This window comes from Stenella coeruleoalba (genome assembly GCF_951394435.1).
Source record: "Stenella coeruleoalba genome assembly, chromosome: 1".
Lineage (NCBI taxonomy): Eukaryota > Metazoa > Chordata > Mammalia > Artiodactyla > Delphinidae > Stenella > Stenella coeruleoalba.
In genome coordinates this window covers 102,761,537-102,777,189 of record NC_137169.1, presented here as the reverse complement: position 1 = coordinate 102,777,189, position 15,653 = coordinate 102,761,537, and the positions used below count along the sequence as shown (strand labels likewise).

At 45.1% G+C, this 15,653-nt stretch overlaps 1 pseudogene across 1 annotated transcript; it reads right to left on the bottom strand.

Moving 5' to 3' along the window:
- Positions 1–853: 853 nt before the first annotated feature.
- Positions 854–2,349, bottom strand: LOC307195965 (WW domain binding protein 1-like; annotated as a pseudogene). Its single transcript has one exon. The product of its transcript is annotated as a WW domain binding protein 1-like (transcript).
- Between the last annotated feature and the right edge of the window lie 13,304 nt (positions 2,350–15,653).

Genomic DNA, 15,653 nt, shown 5'->3' with positions numbered 1-15,653 from the left:
CACTTAGACACTTTACATAGGCTACAAAAATTAGTTACCCCACTCAAGGCGGGGCGGAGCAGGGAAAGGACACGAAAACCACAGATAACCAAGGCATTTTTTCCAAATGGTCAGTTTGAAAAAACAAACAAATAAACAAAACAACTTACTCAGAATCAAGAGAAAATACTGTGTGAGAGTCAGGCAGCGGAACTGCCCTTTCTCAGGACCCACAGCTTCCTCATTTGTTCGTAGAGAACAGTGAGACGTGAAGGCCGGCAGATGTGTTCTTGGGATGGGGGAGGGTACTGGTCACCTGTGGACACAGATCAAAGGGCAGAGATGCGGTAAGCTGCACCTCTATCCACTGCCACAGTGCAGGCCCTTCTGCTCACCCGCAGAAGTTCCAGAGATAGCCCCCAGCCAAGCCTGCACACAAAACATCTCCTTCTGGCTCAACTGTAGTCAGGACTCTTTGAAGGCCAAGTTGGGAAAAAGCCACAAATTTTCCTTTTCTAAAACAGAATTCTTGCCTGCCCACTGGTCAAGTCCTTATTTTCAGCTCGCTTTTGTTGTTGTTTTTTTTAAAAAAGAAAAAAAACAAAGAGAAGGCAGGTGTAATCTTCCACACTGAACCAGTCCGCGGCCAGCCAGGACCTGCTGGGAAGGGGCCCCTCCAGGATGCATCGTGCCACTTTGATCTCATCACCTGGAATTTGAGAGCAAAAGCCCTTTACCAACCCGCCACGCAACCGCCGGTCAGCTCTCATCCTCCCACAGGAGGGGCCCAACTCTGGCTCCAGAGACACTGGCAGCAAGGGGCGACAATCCCCGGACCACTGGGGCTTCACCCAGGGCTGAGACCTGCCACCTCTCTCAGACTGAGACGCGGCGAGGTTCTCATCAACTCACACCAGAACATGAATCCACTCCATCACCAAGAGTCACCTCAGGGCACAGTCTCATCCCCTCCTTGGGGGCTTCTGAAACGCACATCTCTCTGACCCAAGCAGGTAGTGACACGTGACTTGAAAAGAGGTAAAGGGGGACGGGGTGGGGTATGAGGAATGAGTCACAGGACAACTTCTCGGCCCTCCGTGACACTGTATCTATGGGGGGCGAGGCACCCACACCCCAAACTGTACCTGGAGATGCAGGAAAACGCAGGAGCAGAGGGGAAAAAAAAAAAAAAAAAGGAACACAGTCACTTAAATCTCGTCTCATGGTTCTCCCCTACCCTGGTTGCGTCGCCAAGTTGTCGGGCGCAGGCAGGGCCTGCTCTAGCTTGGGGAGCTGCTGCTCCGGGAGTCTGGGGAGTCCTGCTCGTTGATGGTGTTCAGCAGCAGGCAGGCAGGCAGCCGCGGCAGGTGAGGGTGCCCGGGCTCCCGGGCCTGCTCCTCGGAGGGCTGGCGGAGCCCTTCCTTCTAGTCGCCAGGGGGCCGCACGTGGCAGCTGTCGCAGAAGTCCAGGGGCCCGTCCAGAGCATCGTTGATGAGTGCCCTGAACTCCTTGAGGTCCTCATCATGGTGGTCCCGGTTACACACACACACCTCGATGCCCGAGTCACCTGTGAAGCGGCGACGTCTGCCGGGCGTCTTGTCTTTGCTGTCAGGGAGGGCGCCGCCCTGCTCGGAGCTGTATTCTTTCAGCAGCTCCTCCTTACATTCGGAATCCTTGTCCAGGAAGGCCCCAGGGTCCACCTCCCCCAGGCCGGCCACAGAGCCGCTGGGCTCCATCCCAGGGGCTTTGGCGGCTGCTGGGTCTGCTGGCATGTTGGAGGGCTCAGGGTCAGTGATGCTCGGGGGTTGCGTGCTGCTTCTGCTGGGCCCGGGCTAGGGGCTGCTCTGAGCTCCTGGGAGCCCCTGGTGGGGTCGGCGCCCCGGGGGCTGCCGCCCGTAGGGCCACACTGTGAGGCAGCTGCTGCTGGAGCTGGAAGGCACTGTATGGTGGGGCAGGAGTCGGAGGTCGGTTCACCACTTCCTCATAAGGAGGTAGTAAATAGTTTGGCAAAAACCTGAAATGAAATGGCAGCGCTGAGTAATTGTGGGCTTCCAGGTAGGCGATCAGGTGGATTTCATGTTGCCGCTGCTGGGCCTGACTGCGGTGCTTGGCTCGGCGGTGGTGGCACACGCAGCAGCAGCTCAGGAGGATGATGATGGTCCACACGAGCCAGAACCCCCAGAATTCATAGTAGTAGCTGCAGCACTGAGACCGTCCAGAGCAGCGTCCTGTGTCACAGATGTAGCTTTGATTGTTGGGACCCACGCAGGTTTCCTTATCCTGCGGGGGTTCAGCCCTGGCTGACAGGGGGCTGGGCAGCGCCTGGAGGAGCAGGTGCGCCACGCCACCCAGGAGGCTTCTCCTCTCCATCCCCCTCCCCCGCCTCCTCTTCCCTCTTGTTCCTGCTCCTTGTTTGTTATATTTCTTATATTCCATATAAGTGAGATCAGGCAGTGTTTGCCTTTCTCTGACTTATTTCACTTAGCATAATGCCCTCCAAGTCCATCTATGATGCTGCAGATGGCAAAATTTCATTCTTTTTCATGGCTGAGTAGTATTCCATTGTGTGTGTGCATGTGTGTGTGTGTGTGTGTGTGTGTGTGTGTGTGTGTGTGTATAGATATATCTCATCTTCTTTTGACTTCTTTTAACAGACTATTAACTTTTAAGACTATGTTCCATTTGTATACCTCTGAGAGGTTGGGTTGGGAGACCAGAGCAGGTTTCATTTTCTGCAATTCACATGTATTGCTCTTACGACTTAAACAAAAATCTAATAACGATATTAAAAGCAGATGCAAGGGAAAATAACAGAAGACATGCACAAAATTAATAATAATGCCAATTAAGGTGGAAGGCTTATTGGTAGCTTTTTTCTCTTTTTCCCCATTTTTCTATATGGCCTGCAATGTTATTATTCTATCAGTTGTAGGACCCACATCTCCACACCTCACCACAGCACCTCTTAAACTTGCTTAGTTCTCAATCTAGCTATTTAATGCTGACCTTCCTGTAATTAATCCTTTCTTGGACTTTCTCAATTCATCCCATTTCCTTTCTGGTATCGAATTTCAATTTTATAGCAAGATCTATTTTCCCTTAACTCTATTCTAGCTAGTTTGCTTAATTCTAACCTTATCCTCAACTCCAATTCCAAATATTACTAGAAAGAAGGGACACTTCTCACTTGTTTTGTAAGACGCTTGCCTCTTGAGAAATTAGATCACGTAGAGTCTCAAGGCCACTTGTGGCTCTATACTTGTTTTCTGGCAGTCACTCTGAGTTGCATTTCTTCTGGAAGGCCACAGATGACAGTAGGGTAGATTCCAGGTTCTCAAGTTGAGAATGAATACACTGCCCAGTGCTTCAAAGCCCTCTACCATGATGTTTTGAGCCTCCCTAGAGGCTGGGCTCTTAAGAGCTGAGGAAACTCTGGCAGAGTTCTAGCTAGTTCTCCCTACCTTTCCCTTCTGAGTTAACCTACGTGCTGGAACAGAACAGCCTCTGTTTTCTGCTATTTTTCCGTACTAAACAGTCTTAAAGAACTCATCAACCTTTTTATAACGTGAATCAGATTCTGTCTCTCCTTGCCTAAAACTCTTTAGTGGCTTTCCATTGAACTTAGGAGAAAAGTGTAAAGCCTCATCTTTGTTCGCACAGGGCGCCATGTGACCTGGCTCTGCCTATTTCTCCCTCTCACCCCTGCCATTCCCGTTCCTCGCCTCCCGTGTTCCAGCTACGCTGACCTGCTCTCCCTTCCTCAGTGTGCCCAGCTTTGTCTTACCAAGGAGGCCTTTGTTCATGTTGTGCTTTCTACTGGGAGTGTTTCTCCTAGTCCTTTAAAAAGCCTATCCCCTCACCCTTTAGGTCTCACTTAAGTATCCCTTCAGTGAGACTTCCCCTGACCATTTTATCTATGGAGGGCCTTCCTACCTTTCTCTATCTCAGCACCCTGTTTGCTTTCTACAGAGCATTGAGTTTATAGTAAGTTGTCGCTTACCCCATTGATTGTCTCCTCCATCGATTATATATGTAGGTGCCAAGAGAGCAGCTTATGTTTTGCTCACCACTCACTATATACACGGTGCGTAGAAATTCAATACATACATTTTAAGTGAAATAAATTGAACCATAGAGTGGAAGGGACCCTAAAGTCACCTCGTGTGTCCTCTCAAACCACTCCACATCAGCCCTAATGGGTCTAAGTTAGAAAATTCCTGTCACAGCAAATTCTCTATTTGGGTATCTCAAAATGTCAATTAATTCTAATGTATATTGAGCAGAAATCTATCTTTCTGTCTGAAACTTCCCTTTATGGGTCATCTGGAGTTACACATAAGACACTTAATTCTTTTCAATGTCACTTTCAAATATTTGAATATGACTATCTCCTCCTCCCCACACTCTACACATATTCTCAAATTCCTCAGAGAAACTGCTCCAACTGCTTCAATTACTTCTCTCCTCGCCAGACCCCATCGCGGGCATTTTTCAATGAATGTTTGCTTAATTTGAGTCATCTCAAATAGAATTCAGTATGAAGAATACTGTGAGATAATTATCTCCTTTTTTTTGGATATGACCACTTTATGTATGCAATATAAATCTGCAAAAATGTTTTCTCTCTCTCTTTTCTAACAAATGTTACGCTACATAATATGTAATTTGGAATACGTAAATATATGGAATATATGGAATATGTAATATACGTAATTTGTAATACATGTATATGTAATATGTAATATATGTAAATATATGTAATTTATATCAAGAGTGCAATCAACCAAAACCACTGCTTTCATTACTCATGCATGAACTTGTCTCCCTTACCTGGTGCATCTAATTGCTTGAACTTAACTATAGCTTCTATCTTCCATCTTGTTAGTTTTGATCCGTCATTCTAACCTGTCTAGATCTCTTTGAATCTTGTTCCTGTCAGCTGACTCATTAGTGCTATCTCCTGGCTCTGTGTCAACTGAACACTTGACAAGCTTGCTCACTTTGACTTCATCCAAGTTGCCAGTAAAAGTGCTGAACAAGGCAGACACATTAGCACAACCCAGAGAGCTCTCTTCCGGGTAAACATGGCGCCTTGGTCATCGCGCTTTGGGCATTGTCATTCAGTCACACATGGAGTCTCATTAATGCCACGTTGCTCCTTTTTGCTCAAATGCCTCACTGCAGGTCATGCATGCTCTCTCTATAGCTGTCCCTTGACGTCCCAGCCTGCAAAGCATGGCAGAAAAGGAAGTGAGGTGAATCTGGGTGATGTTTTTTCTTGGTGAGCAGCACTGGTGCAGCCTAAAGCCTCAGGGGGATGTAGTTCTTTAGGATGAAGGCTCCCATTCAGTCACATCATCTCCTGTCTCATCGATTTGCCTCACAGCACCTGTCACCTCTCACATCTTATCTAATCTGCCACACCCTTCTTCTCCCTCTTGGTCCTCTCTCAAGGTTTACATGCATTTGGATGAAGCCTAGGAAGTTTCCAAGGGAACGATTTGCTACAGTCCAACGATGAGAAGAAGAGTTAATAATTCTTTTGATGAAGATCTGAGGCAGCCTTCCTGGGCAGCCCAGGACATCCCCTTCAAGAGATCTAGCTCTTCCTAGCTCTTCAGTTCTTCTTTAGTACTCTCTCACCCTCTCTTTCCTGGACTTACTTCCACCTTACTCTGAGCAGAAGTTGACAGACGTGTTTCCACACACAGTAGACAGAACTTGCTCTCTACTGTTCCGGAGAGATGACGAGCCTTGCCCCAGTGCTGTGGGGCTGCTGCCTCTCCTGGCATCTGAAGCGTTTCTTCCTGAAAGCTTGTGGTCTTTTTCCTTCAGAAGCCACTGGCACCTGGTGCAGGGTATCAGAGAGACCCACCTAAGCCCAAGAGAAGAGTCTGGGGGTTTCCCTGGTGGCGCAGTGGTTGAGAGTCCGCCTGCCGATGCAGGGGACACGGGTTCGTGCCCCGGTCCGGGAAGATCCCACATGCCGAGGAGCGGCTGGGCCTGTGAGCCATGGCTGCTGGGCCTGCGTGTCTGGAGCCTGTGCTCCGCAACGGGAGAGGCCACAACAGTGAGAGGCCCGCGTACCGCAAAAAAAAAAAAAAAAAAGAGAAGAGCTTGGGTGGGGCCGGGGCTGTGAGAATCTTCTTTCTGTAGTTTGTGGCTTCAGTTTCTGCTTTCTCACTCTTATGTGCTAATTGACCATTTCTTCTCTCCCATTCCTCTTTTTCTCCTGTTTTCCCCACTACCCCACCCCCCCAAACCCTCAACACTTCTCCTTTGGTCCAGAAGAGACAAACACAACATTAATGATTGGCTATGAAAGAGAATCTTACAGGTTCTTTGTATTCTCACCCAGAGCTCTGCAATAAGCAATCCCTTTTCATCCTGAAACATTTTCTTGATGACACCATTCCTGCCACTTTAGTAATCACCTATATCTGATGGAAGAGCTGAAGCATGGCTAAGTGGTAGGTGGGGAAATTCTGCATGCTTGAATGGTTTTGCTTTTAAGTTGTACACATTACCCATGTGTGTGCACATACAACAGAAAATACCAAACATGTAGCACTCAAATAACTTACTCCATCTGACCCATGTAAACAGGCATGAAGGGCACAAGTACAGGGAAAACCACAGTTCAATTCATTCATTACACTGTCAGTGCTGCTGTGGACAGAATTGTGTCCCCCCAGGTTCATATGATGAAGCCTCCTCCCCAAGGTGATGGTATGTGGAGGCAGGGCCATTGGGAGATAATTAGGTTTAGATGAGGTTGTGAGGTTGGGGCCCTCATGATGGCATTAGTGTCCTTATAAGAAGAGACACCAGAGAGGCGCCCTCCTTCCCTCTCCCTCCCTCCCTCCCTCCCTCCCTTTCTCCTTCTCTCTCCCTCTATATGTCTCTCTATCTCTGTCTCTCTCTGTCATGTGAGGACACAGTGAGAAGTTGGCAGTCTACAACCCGGGAAGAGGACCCTAGCCAGTGAGCTGGCATCTTGATCTGGGACTTCCCAGTCTCCAGTCTGTAAGAAAATAAATTTCCATTATTTAAGCCACCCAGTTTATGGTATTTTGTTATGGCAGCCGAGCAGACTAATACAAATTCTCAAGCTAATTATTTGCTATCTGCCATAACATTTGTTTCCCAAATGTGCCATTTGCGCTCAAATCTACATGTAAATTGAATTAGCTAATTAATACAGGTATAAAGTACCTCAGGATAGGAGTCTCTGCTTACTTCATTTTCCATTAATTCCTATATATTTATATATCTGCCCTTGGAACTCCTGGATTAAACTACACAGCCCTCTCACTTAACTGTAAAGCACTCAGACAATTTTATCTAAACGTTCCCCTGTCCATGCTACCTTGATATCCTGACTCTTTCCTGAAACTTTACACTTACCTTTCCCTAAATTAGCCTCTTGCACTGTGGACCCAAGCAATGATCCTATTCTGTGGCAAAGCCCATGCTTGCATTTCATTTCCATACCCTGTCTCTCTGCTATTGCGTTAAAAATTAGTTTAAATGCAGGTAACTGGTTTCCTTTTCAGGAGTAAAAAGGATTAAAATGGCCAGTTTGTTGATGATGATAAAGACGATGTCTAACATTTATGAGTTTTAATTTCTTTACGCACATATCTCATTTAATCCTTACAAAAAATGATGTGAAGGAATGGCTATTCCCTCCATAGTTATGGATGAGGAAAGTGAGGCAAAGAGATTAACCGCCAGGGATTTCACAGCCAGTGACTGATGTCATCAAGATTTGAACCTAGGCATCTAAATCCAGATCTCACATTCCTGACTATTAAATTAAGTATTCATTGGGCATGCCACCTAAAACGACCAAAAAGTCAAACTGGAAGACCCTAAGAGGGAGTAGTTAGCAGCCTTGCTACAGCTGACTTCTTAGGAGGATTCATATGTTGACTATTTCTTCTGTGTGGAAGGGTTACTAAATATCACAGCTGCCATTTAGCTCTCTGTTGCCAGGTGGGAAGCCTCCTGGTTTACTGCCTTTGAATGATTCATACTTCATGCCACACTGAATACCTTCCTTCAATCAAGAAAAAGGTTTCACAGACTCGCAGACATAGAGAACAGACTTGTGGTTGCCAAGGGGGAGGGGGAGGCGGAGGGGGAGGGGGGAGGGATGGATTGGGAGGTTGGGATTAGCAGATGCAAACTAGTATGTAGAGAATGGATAAACAACAAGGTCCTGCTGTCTAGCACAGGGAACTGTATTCAGTATCCTGTGATAAACCATAATGGAAAAGAATATGAAAAAGAATATATTTGTGTATAACTGAATCACTTTCCTGTATAGCAGAAATTAACACAATACTGTAAATCAACTATACTTCAATAAAATTTTTTAAATAAAAGGAAAATTAAAACAAAGAAAAAGGTTTCAAGTGAGGAATTTAGATGTATGTGTTAGGAGCTGACACTACACAGAGCCAGTAGCCCTTACTCCATCTGGAAGCTAAGGCCAGCCCACAACCTCTTCAGACTCCTGTAACAGGCTCAGTTTTTTGCTTCAACAGTGATGTTTTTGCACAAGCAGCTCTATTTGTCAATTTTAGGGCTAGAAGATATTTGACCTACACATGGGGAAGAAAGGCCATTCTAACACTTGGGTCCTTTTATTGGGCTGGTCCTATCTTGGGTATTGAGAACAGAAGAATCTTCAAACAATTTCCTGTTGCCAGTAGGTGGTACAAGTAGCTGCTGTTGGACAGACCATTAAACAATACAAAGATTCCCTAAAGACAGACTGAAGAACTCATAACATCTGCCTTTAGTCATGGGAGACTATAACAAAACATACTCTCGTGTGTCTATTTGAACAGCATCCTAAGGCAGCACAGAGTAGCCATTCAATCAACATGTGCTGAGCTGAATGGAAATCTGTGGGAACCAGGGCAAAGAGGGCAAAGGTTGAATGAATTTGGATTGGAGGAGTGCTCCTCCAATCCAAATTCATCTCCCCTTTCTAGAGCCAACCAGCAGTTAGAGAGCGTGTGACAAAACAAGCACCTGTCATTGTTTTCTGTCCCAATGATCCTCTCATCACCTTGGATGTGTACAGATCTTTGCTCATGATGAGATGGCAGAATCTCTACAGCTAGAGGAAGCATACTGTGACAGAGCGTTGCTTTTGGAGTCCATGCACACGCTCTGCCCCTTAATGCTAGGTGACCTTAGGCATGACACTTTAACTGCTTTTTCCTGGCTTGTGGTTTAATCTCAGTTTCTTCACAGGTTTGTCATAAAGATTCAGTTCTCATAACTCATTAATCTCTTTCCCCTTTCCTCTTTGTGGAAATGGATGATGTCAGTTATTTCTGCATGCCTAGCTCTTAGTGTATGTCTTGGTACACGTTAGAGATCAGAAAAATGCTTATGGAATAAATAAAACTATTTCTCTTTTATTTACAATCCCTTTTTCTGTGTTGGTCATCTAGTTGGTTCTCAAATACTTTTTGAAAGAAAGGTATTTTTTAATTTACTTTTTTATTTTTTTAATATTCATTTGGCTGCACTGGGTCTTAGTTGCAGCACGTGGGATCTTTCTTAATTGCGGCATGCAGGCTCTTAGTTGTGGCATGCGGGATCTAGTTCCCTGACCAGGGATCAAACCCGGGCCTCCTGCATTGGCAGCACAGAGTGTTAATTACTGGACTGCCAGGGAAGTCCCAAAAGATGCCTTTTTAAAAACTCGGGTTTAAGTTATTTACATATAGTAAACTATTGTTATGTATTATTATAATATTTATATTAATATGTATTAAACTATATATTATTAAGTTCAGTTATTTACGTACAGTAAAGTACTCAATCTTAAGACAGCTCAGTGACTTTTTACATATGCATGCACTCAGGAAACCCCCACCTGGATAAAGATAAAAAACATTTCAGTTGCTTCAGAAGTGTCCTGCATGCTACCTCACAGTCAACGCTCCCCTTGCCAGAGGAAATCATTATTCTGACTTCTGTCACCATGGATTCATTTTGCTTATTCTTGGACTACATACCCTCTTGTGTCTGGATTCTTTCACTCAACAATGCTGTGAGATTCTTCCATATTGTCGTGTAAGTTGGTAGTTTGCTCATTTTTTTAAAAATTAATTAATTAATTAATTAATTTATTTTTGGCTGAGTTGGGTCTCTGTTGCTGCGCGCAGGCTTTCTCTAGTTGCAGCGAGCCGGGGCTACTCTTCGTTGCGGTGCGCGGGCTTCTCATTGCAGTGGCTTCTCTTGTTGTGGAGCATGGGCTCTAGGTGCGTGGGCTCCTGTAGTTGTGGCTCGTGGGCTCTATAGCTCAGGCTGAGTAGTTGTGGCTCACGGGCTTAGTTGCTCTGCGGCATGTGTGATCTTCCCGGACCAGGGCTCAAACCCGTGTGCCCTGCATTGGCAGGTGGATTCTTAACCACTGTGCCACAAGGGAAGCCCTGTTCATTTTTTTTTTTAATGTGCAGTATTCTATGGTATATGTAAACTATAACCAATCCATTCGACTACTGATGGACAATGGGTTTGTTTCCAGTTTTTAGCAATGATGAATAGAGCTATAAACACATAGGCATTCATTTCTCTTGGGTAAATGAAAGGAATGGAATTGCTAGGTCATAGGGTGAATGTATGTTTAATTTAATTAGAAACTACCGAGCTATTTTACAAAATAGTTGAACAGATTTACACTCCCATCAGTAGTGTATTGAATTCCAGTTCCTCCAAATTCTTATGAGCATTTGATATTGTCAGTCTTTTCAATTTCAGCCATCCTGATGTAATGAACTTGAGTTTTCATTTGCTGGTTATTTACAATGTATGAACTTATTAATAATTCCTTATCCAATGTGGTCCTCCATCTCAGCAAATTGTTCAATGTGATAAATATGCTTCTAGTCAAAACACCTCTATTAGGCAGTCAGAACTGGTGCAGAAGGAGCCTCGGATTCAGAGATGACATGGTAGAAACTCCAAATTTCTAGCAAGTAAATTAAACATAAATGCAAGTATCAAAAAGATAAAGTAAATAGAAAGCCAGTTAAAATAATGAACAATGTGGGCTTCCCTGGTGGCGCAGTGGTTGAGAGTCTGCCTGCCGATGCAGGGGACACGGGTTCGTGCCCTGGTCTGGGAGGATCCCACATGCCGCGGAGCGGCTGGGCCTGTGAGCCATGGCCGCTGAGCCTGCGCGTCCGGAGCCTGTGCTTTGCAACGGGAGAGGCCACAACAGTGAGAGGCCCGCGCACCGCAAAAAACAAACAAACAAAAATAATGAACAATGTAACTCTGTCTTATCCCTACACTTTTAAGTAGAAAATTCGGTTAACAAATACTCTTTAAACAGAAGAAGAATCTGATAACACATGTCGTATTTAACAGATATATATTAGCTACCTCTGTGAGCTTGATATAATACCAGAAACTTTTCGATAATTTTGTTCAGTTCTCAAAACCCTCACAAAATTGGTATTATCTCCATTATACAACTTGGGAAAGCAGAAGAGATTGCTGAGGATGCTATCCTGCTTCACCTTGGTTCTGCCACAGCCCTCGCCCACAGCCCTCATCCATCGCCTGAGCTGCTGCTTTTTCAATTCTCTTAAAGAACAGCTATTCTTTCCCTACTAGATAACATCCAGTGGCTCACCCTGTCCACCAAATGAAGTCCAAGTTCTTACCCATGCTCATGATTTCTTTTCCTGCCCTTCCCCGACCGCAGTTAGAGTTTGCCCTAACTACGTTTCCATGTTTATCTCCCATTGCTCCCCTCCATAAATCTGACACTTAAATCAAACCAAAGCTATTCTATACACTATGCTTTACTTGAAGCTAACTCTGCCCCCAGACCACTGTTTACTCCAACTTCTGCTGTCATAATATCTTTTGACATTTTAAAGTTCAAATGATACCTCCTTTGTGAAGTTGTCTCTGATTTGTCATTGCCCATAGAACTTTACTGCATTAGGGGATAAAAATTAAAAGCCAGCATAACAGAAGTCTGAGCTGAGCCTACTGGGAATGCCAACTTCTCTGGACCTGTCTGATGAGTGGGGAGCCTCCCACAAGCTCAATTTGCATGACTCACGTTGCAGGAGAAAGGGGGCCTGTGATGAAGACGTTTCAGAGGTTCCTAGGAGCTGAGAATAAGAAATGGAGAGCATAGCGTGAAGCCTGTCTCACAGACTGGTTCCAGACAGGCTGGTGTCTAGACCCTATGGAGAAAGGAGATGTTAAACGAAAGCTAAAAGGAACTGTTTTCACAAGAAAATCTTTATAGAGACATGGGGGCACAAACAATCTTGGACCTGTTTGCAATCCAAACAGAGTGTCATGCAAAGACAAAATGAGGGTTAGGCACTCTTCCTTGCTTACCACCGTCTAGCTTTGGCATCTCACATGCTCCAGCATCCTTGCTGCAGTGGGAGCTCATAGATTTGAACAGAACAGCAGGAAGCCCTGTGGGAGGGGACTTGTTTGTGAACTCATATGAATTCCCAGAATCCAAGGGAAGCCCTAGAAATGCTTGAAGAACACTTTATAGATGGCCAAGACTCTGGGGCAAAAGTATGTAGAACTTGGATTATTATTGTTGATTCAATTTCATTCATGCGCATGGATGGGTAAGACCTGGAAAAACTTGGGTTATGCCTACTTTCATTTATGACTTGAAATGGTTTAAAACTTATCTTCATGTAAGTATCTGATTTGATCCTCATATGAGGTGGATACTATGATCACCAGATTTTTCTGATATCAATGTATTGAGCAGTGTTGATTGTGGAAAGAGTCCAGAACTTTTTTGTCAGTGGGCCTCATTTTGAGCTCTTACTCTTTTGCCTATGGTGGAGTGATCCTGGATAAACCCAACCTCTCTGAGCTTCAATTTCTTACCTGCAGGAAAGGAATACCAGCCCCTTTTGCACGGAGATGCCGTGAAACTCTGGGATGAATAATAACTCCCGTACCATTGTGAGAAACTATTAGGGCACGTGACCTTCTACCAACTGCATTCATCTTCTGCCATAAAACAGTTGTTCCTATCCATGCATCTCAATAGACTGAAAATAATGAAAGGAGTGTAGTCATGCCTTACTCTTCTTTGTGTCATCTTGTCCTGCAACTCAACCTGATGGTGTGGAATGCCTTGGGGTGATGAGTTTCTCATCGTTAGTGGGAGTGTGGTAGAGAGGATTCATGCGTCAGAACTGCTTGGACGAGACACCAATCCGGAGAGCCTAAGATCATTTATTAAAGTCGTCAGATATACAACAGATACAGATATAACACCTCAAATCAAGTTTCCCAGGAACATAATTCATGGCTAAAACTCACAGAACATTAGCCACTGAAAGAGAGCAGGGCGTGGCAAACTTTTTCCATGAAGGGCCAGATAGTAAACATTTTAGGTTTTGCAGGTCATAGAGTCTATCGTGACAACTACTCAACTCAGCCATTATATCATGACAGTAGCCATAGATAACATCTAGACAAACGGGAGTGTCTGTATTCCAACAAATTGCATTTTAAAAAAACAGGTAGTGGGCCACATTTGGCCTGTGGGCTACAGGTAGCCAACTCCTGAAACAGAGGTTTGTCCTGTTGCCAGGGAGGATTTACTAACACAAGAAACTGAAAATAAAACAAGGTGGTGACATAGAATAGAAAAGCTGAAATCAATGAGTAAAAGTAAACTTCTCTGTTAAGACTGAAAAACTAAAATGGCCAAGGGCATAACTGGAGAGAGAAGAGGTTTCATGTAAAAAATGCCTGCTGAATTGGATGAAAACAAATTTTATTCTAAAGAAGTTCAGAAAGGTAGAAAGAAGATGCTGGGGTTTCAGTTACCTGAAAACTACTATAAGCCAAATGGTGTGGTGTGACTTCCTAGAAAATCCAACGTGCTTTATCTAGTTCCCATTAATGAAAACAGAACATCCAGAAAAAACTAGGTGATAGTCCCAGGGGAGCAGGGTGGAGTCTGCTTGAGTCACCACTGGATCCCACGCACCTACCCCAGTGCTCGACACCCAGGAGGTGCTCACTGGGCAGTAATCATTCCCATGCTCTGCTCTGGGTGGGGCAGTCAGATATTTGAGTGTCTGGTCTGTGCAGTCTCTGTGATGAATTCAAATGTGACAAACTGGTGTTTGAGCTGAGAGCTGAAAGGCAGTATCCAGGCAAGGAGGGAGAACAGTGGTTGGGGGTAAGAGTGCCTGAAATGGGGGCAGCACCAGGATCTATTCCGATTCTCTGATGGGGCTCAATCCCATTCTCTTTCCTTTCAATATTCAATTAAAATACGGGTTTCTGGAAATAACGGCGGGGGTGGGGGGAGCATCACACTTCAATGTTAAGAAATCTTAACATTAGCTTTGCTTTTGGAAAAATTTGCTCCCTTATCTGAGAGAGAAGAAATAAATGCTCTGACCTGTTTAAAAAAACATTTGGAGTATTTCAAATGAGGCTACAAAGGGAGATGAAATCAAGGAACCCATAGGCCTGCGGTGGGAGTCCTCATAGCCACCAAAAATCCCCTTGCAAAGGAACTAATTATGTTTGGAGAGGACATGTGTGCCTGATAAAATAATTAAAAATAAATTGCTAGCCTTGGAAATGCAAATTAATGAGTGTTAAAGCAACCCTGTTGGTCACATAGATAATAAATAGATGTGTTTTCTCAAGCCTGTTAGGTGGCACTGATTGATTTCCAATTCTGGCTACAACAGGGTCTAAGCTGCTTTTGAAACAAAGGTGAGGGGACCCCAGACCCAGTGGGGACAGTTGTTATCTCCTAGGGGACAGTGGTTGGAAGCCTTCGGCCATGACACTCCCCATCCCCCTCCTCCTGACTTTTCCTGGCTGAGAATAGAGGATGCTGAGATTACTATTCCCCCTGACCTCCTAGCCCCTGCCGGAGCAGGACGGGACAGTGGCACTGTTAAGTCCTCTGCCCTCAGATAACTGACACAGCCACCTTTCCTGCTACCCGGTGCTGTCAGGTCAAGGAAAATAAGGCTTTGGCTAAAAAAGCCAGGAGCCAGATGGAACTTTGGGTGTGGGGAGGAAAGGGAGATATGAGGCCTTGGGGAGCTGACTGGAGCACTGTTGCAAAATGTTTAAAAAAAGTTTTTCCTGGGCTTCCCTGGTGGTGCAGTGGTTGAGAGTCCACCTGCCAATGCGGGGGACACGAGTTTGTGCCCCGGTCCGGGAAGATCCCACACGCCGCGGAGCGGCTGGGCCCGTGAGCCACGGCCGCTGAGCCTGCGCGTCCGGAGCCTGTGCTCCGCAACGGGAGAGGCCACGACAGTGAGAGGCCCGTGTACTGCAAAAAAAAAAAAAAAAAAGTTTTTCCTTAGCAATGACTTAATAAGTCTTATGGAGAAAAGAAAGAAAAAAAAAAAGGAAAGAAAGTCAGGCTACAAAATACCTTATCCTTTCACTAAAGAACCAATACTGATGAAGCACCTACTATGCAGAGCTTGCTCGTCAGTGGCATTTATAGATGGGACGGAGATGGAGTGGAGGAGAAAATGGGATTTCTGCCTTGAAGGAAGCCACAGTCTGATTGGGAGGCAGATTTGATGTGAATGAAGGGCATAGTCCCAACCCCTTTTCCTTGCTGGCATCAGGTCCTTTCCTACGTGTCTTATCTG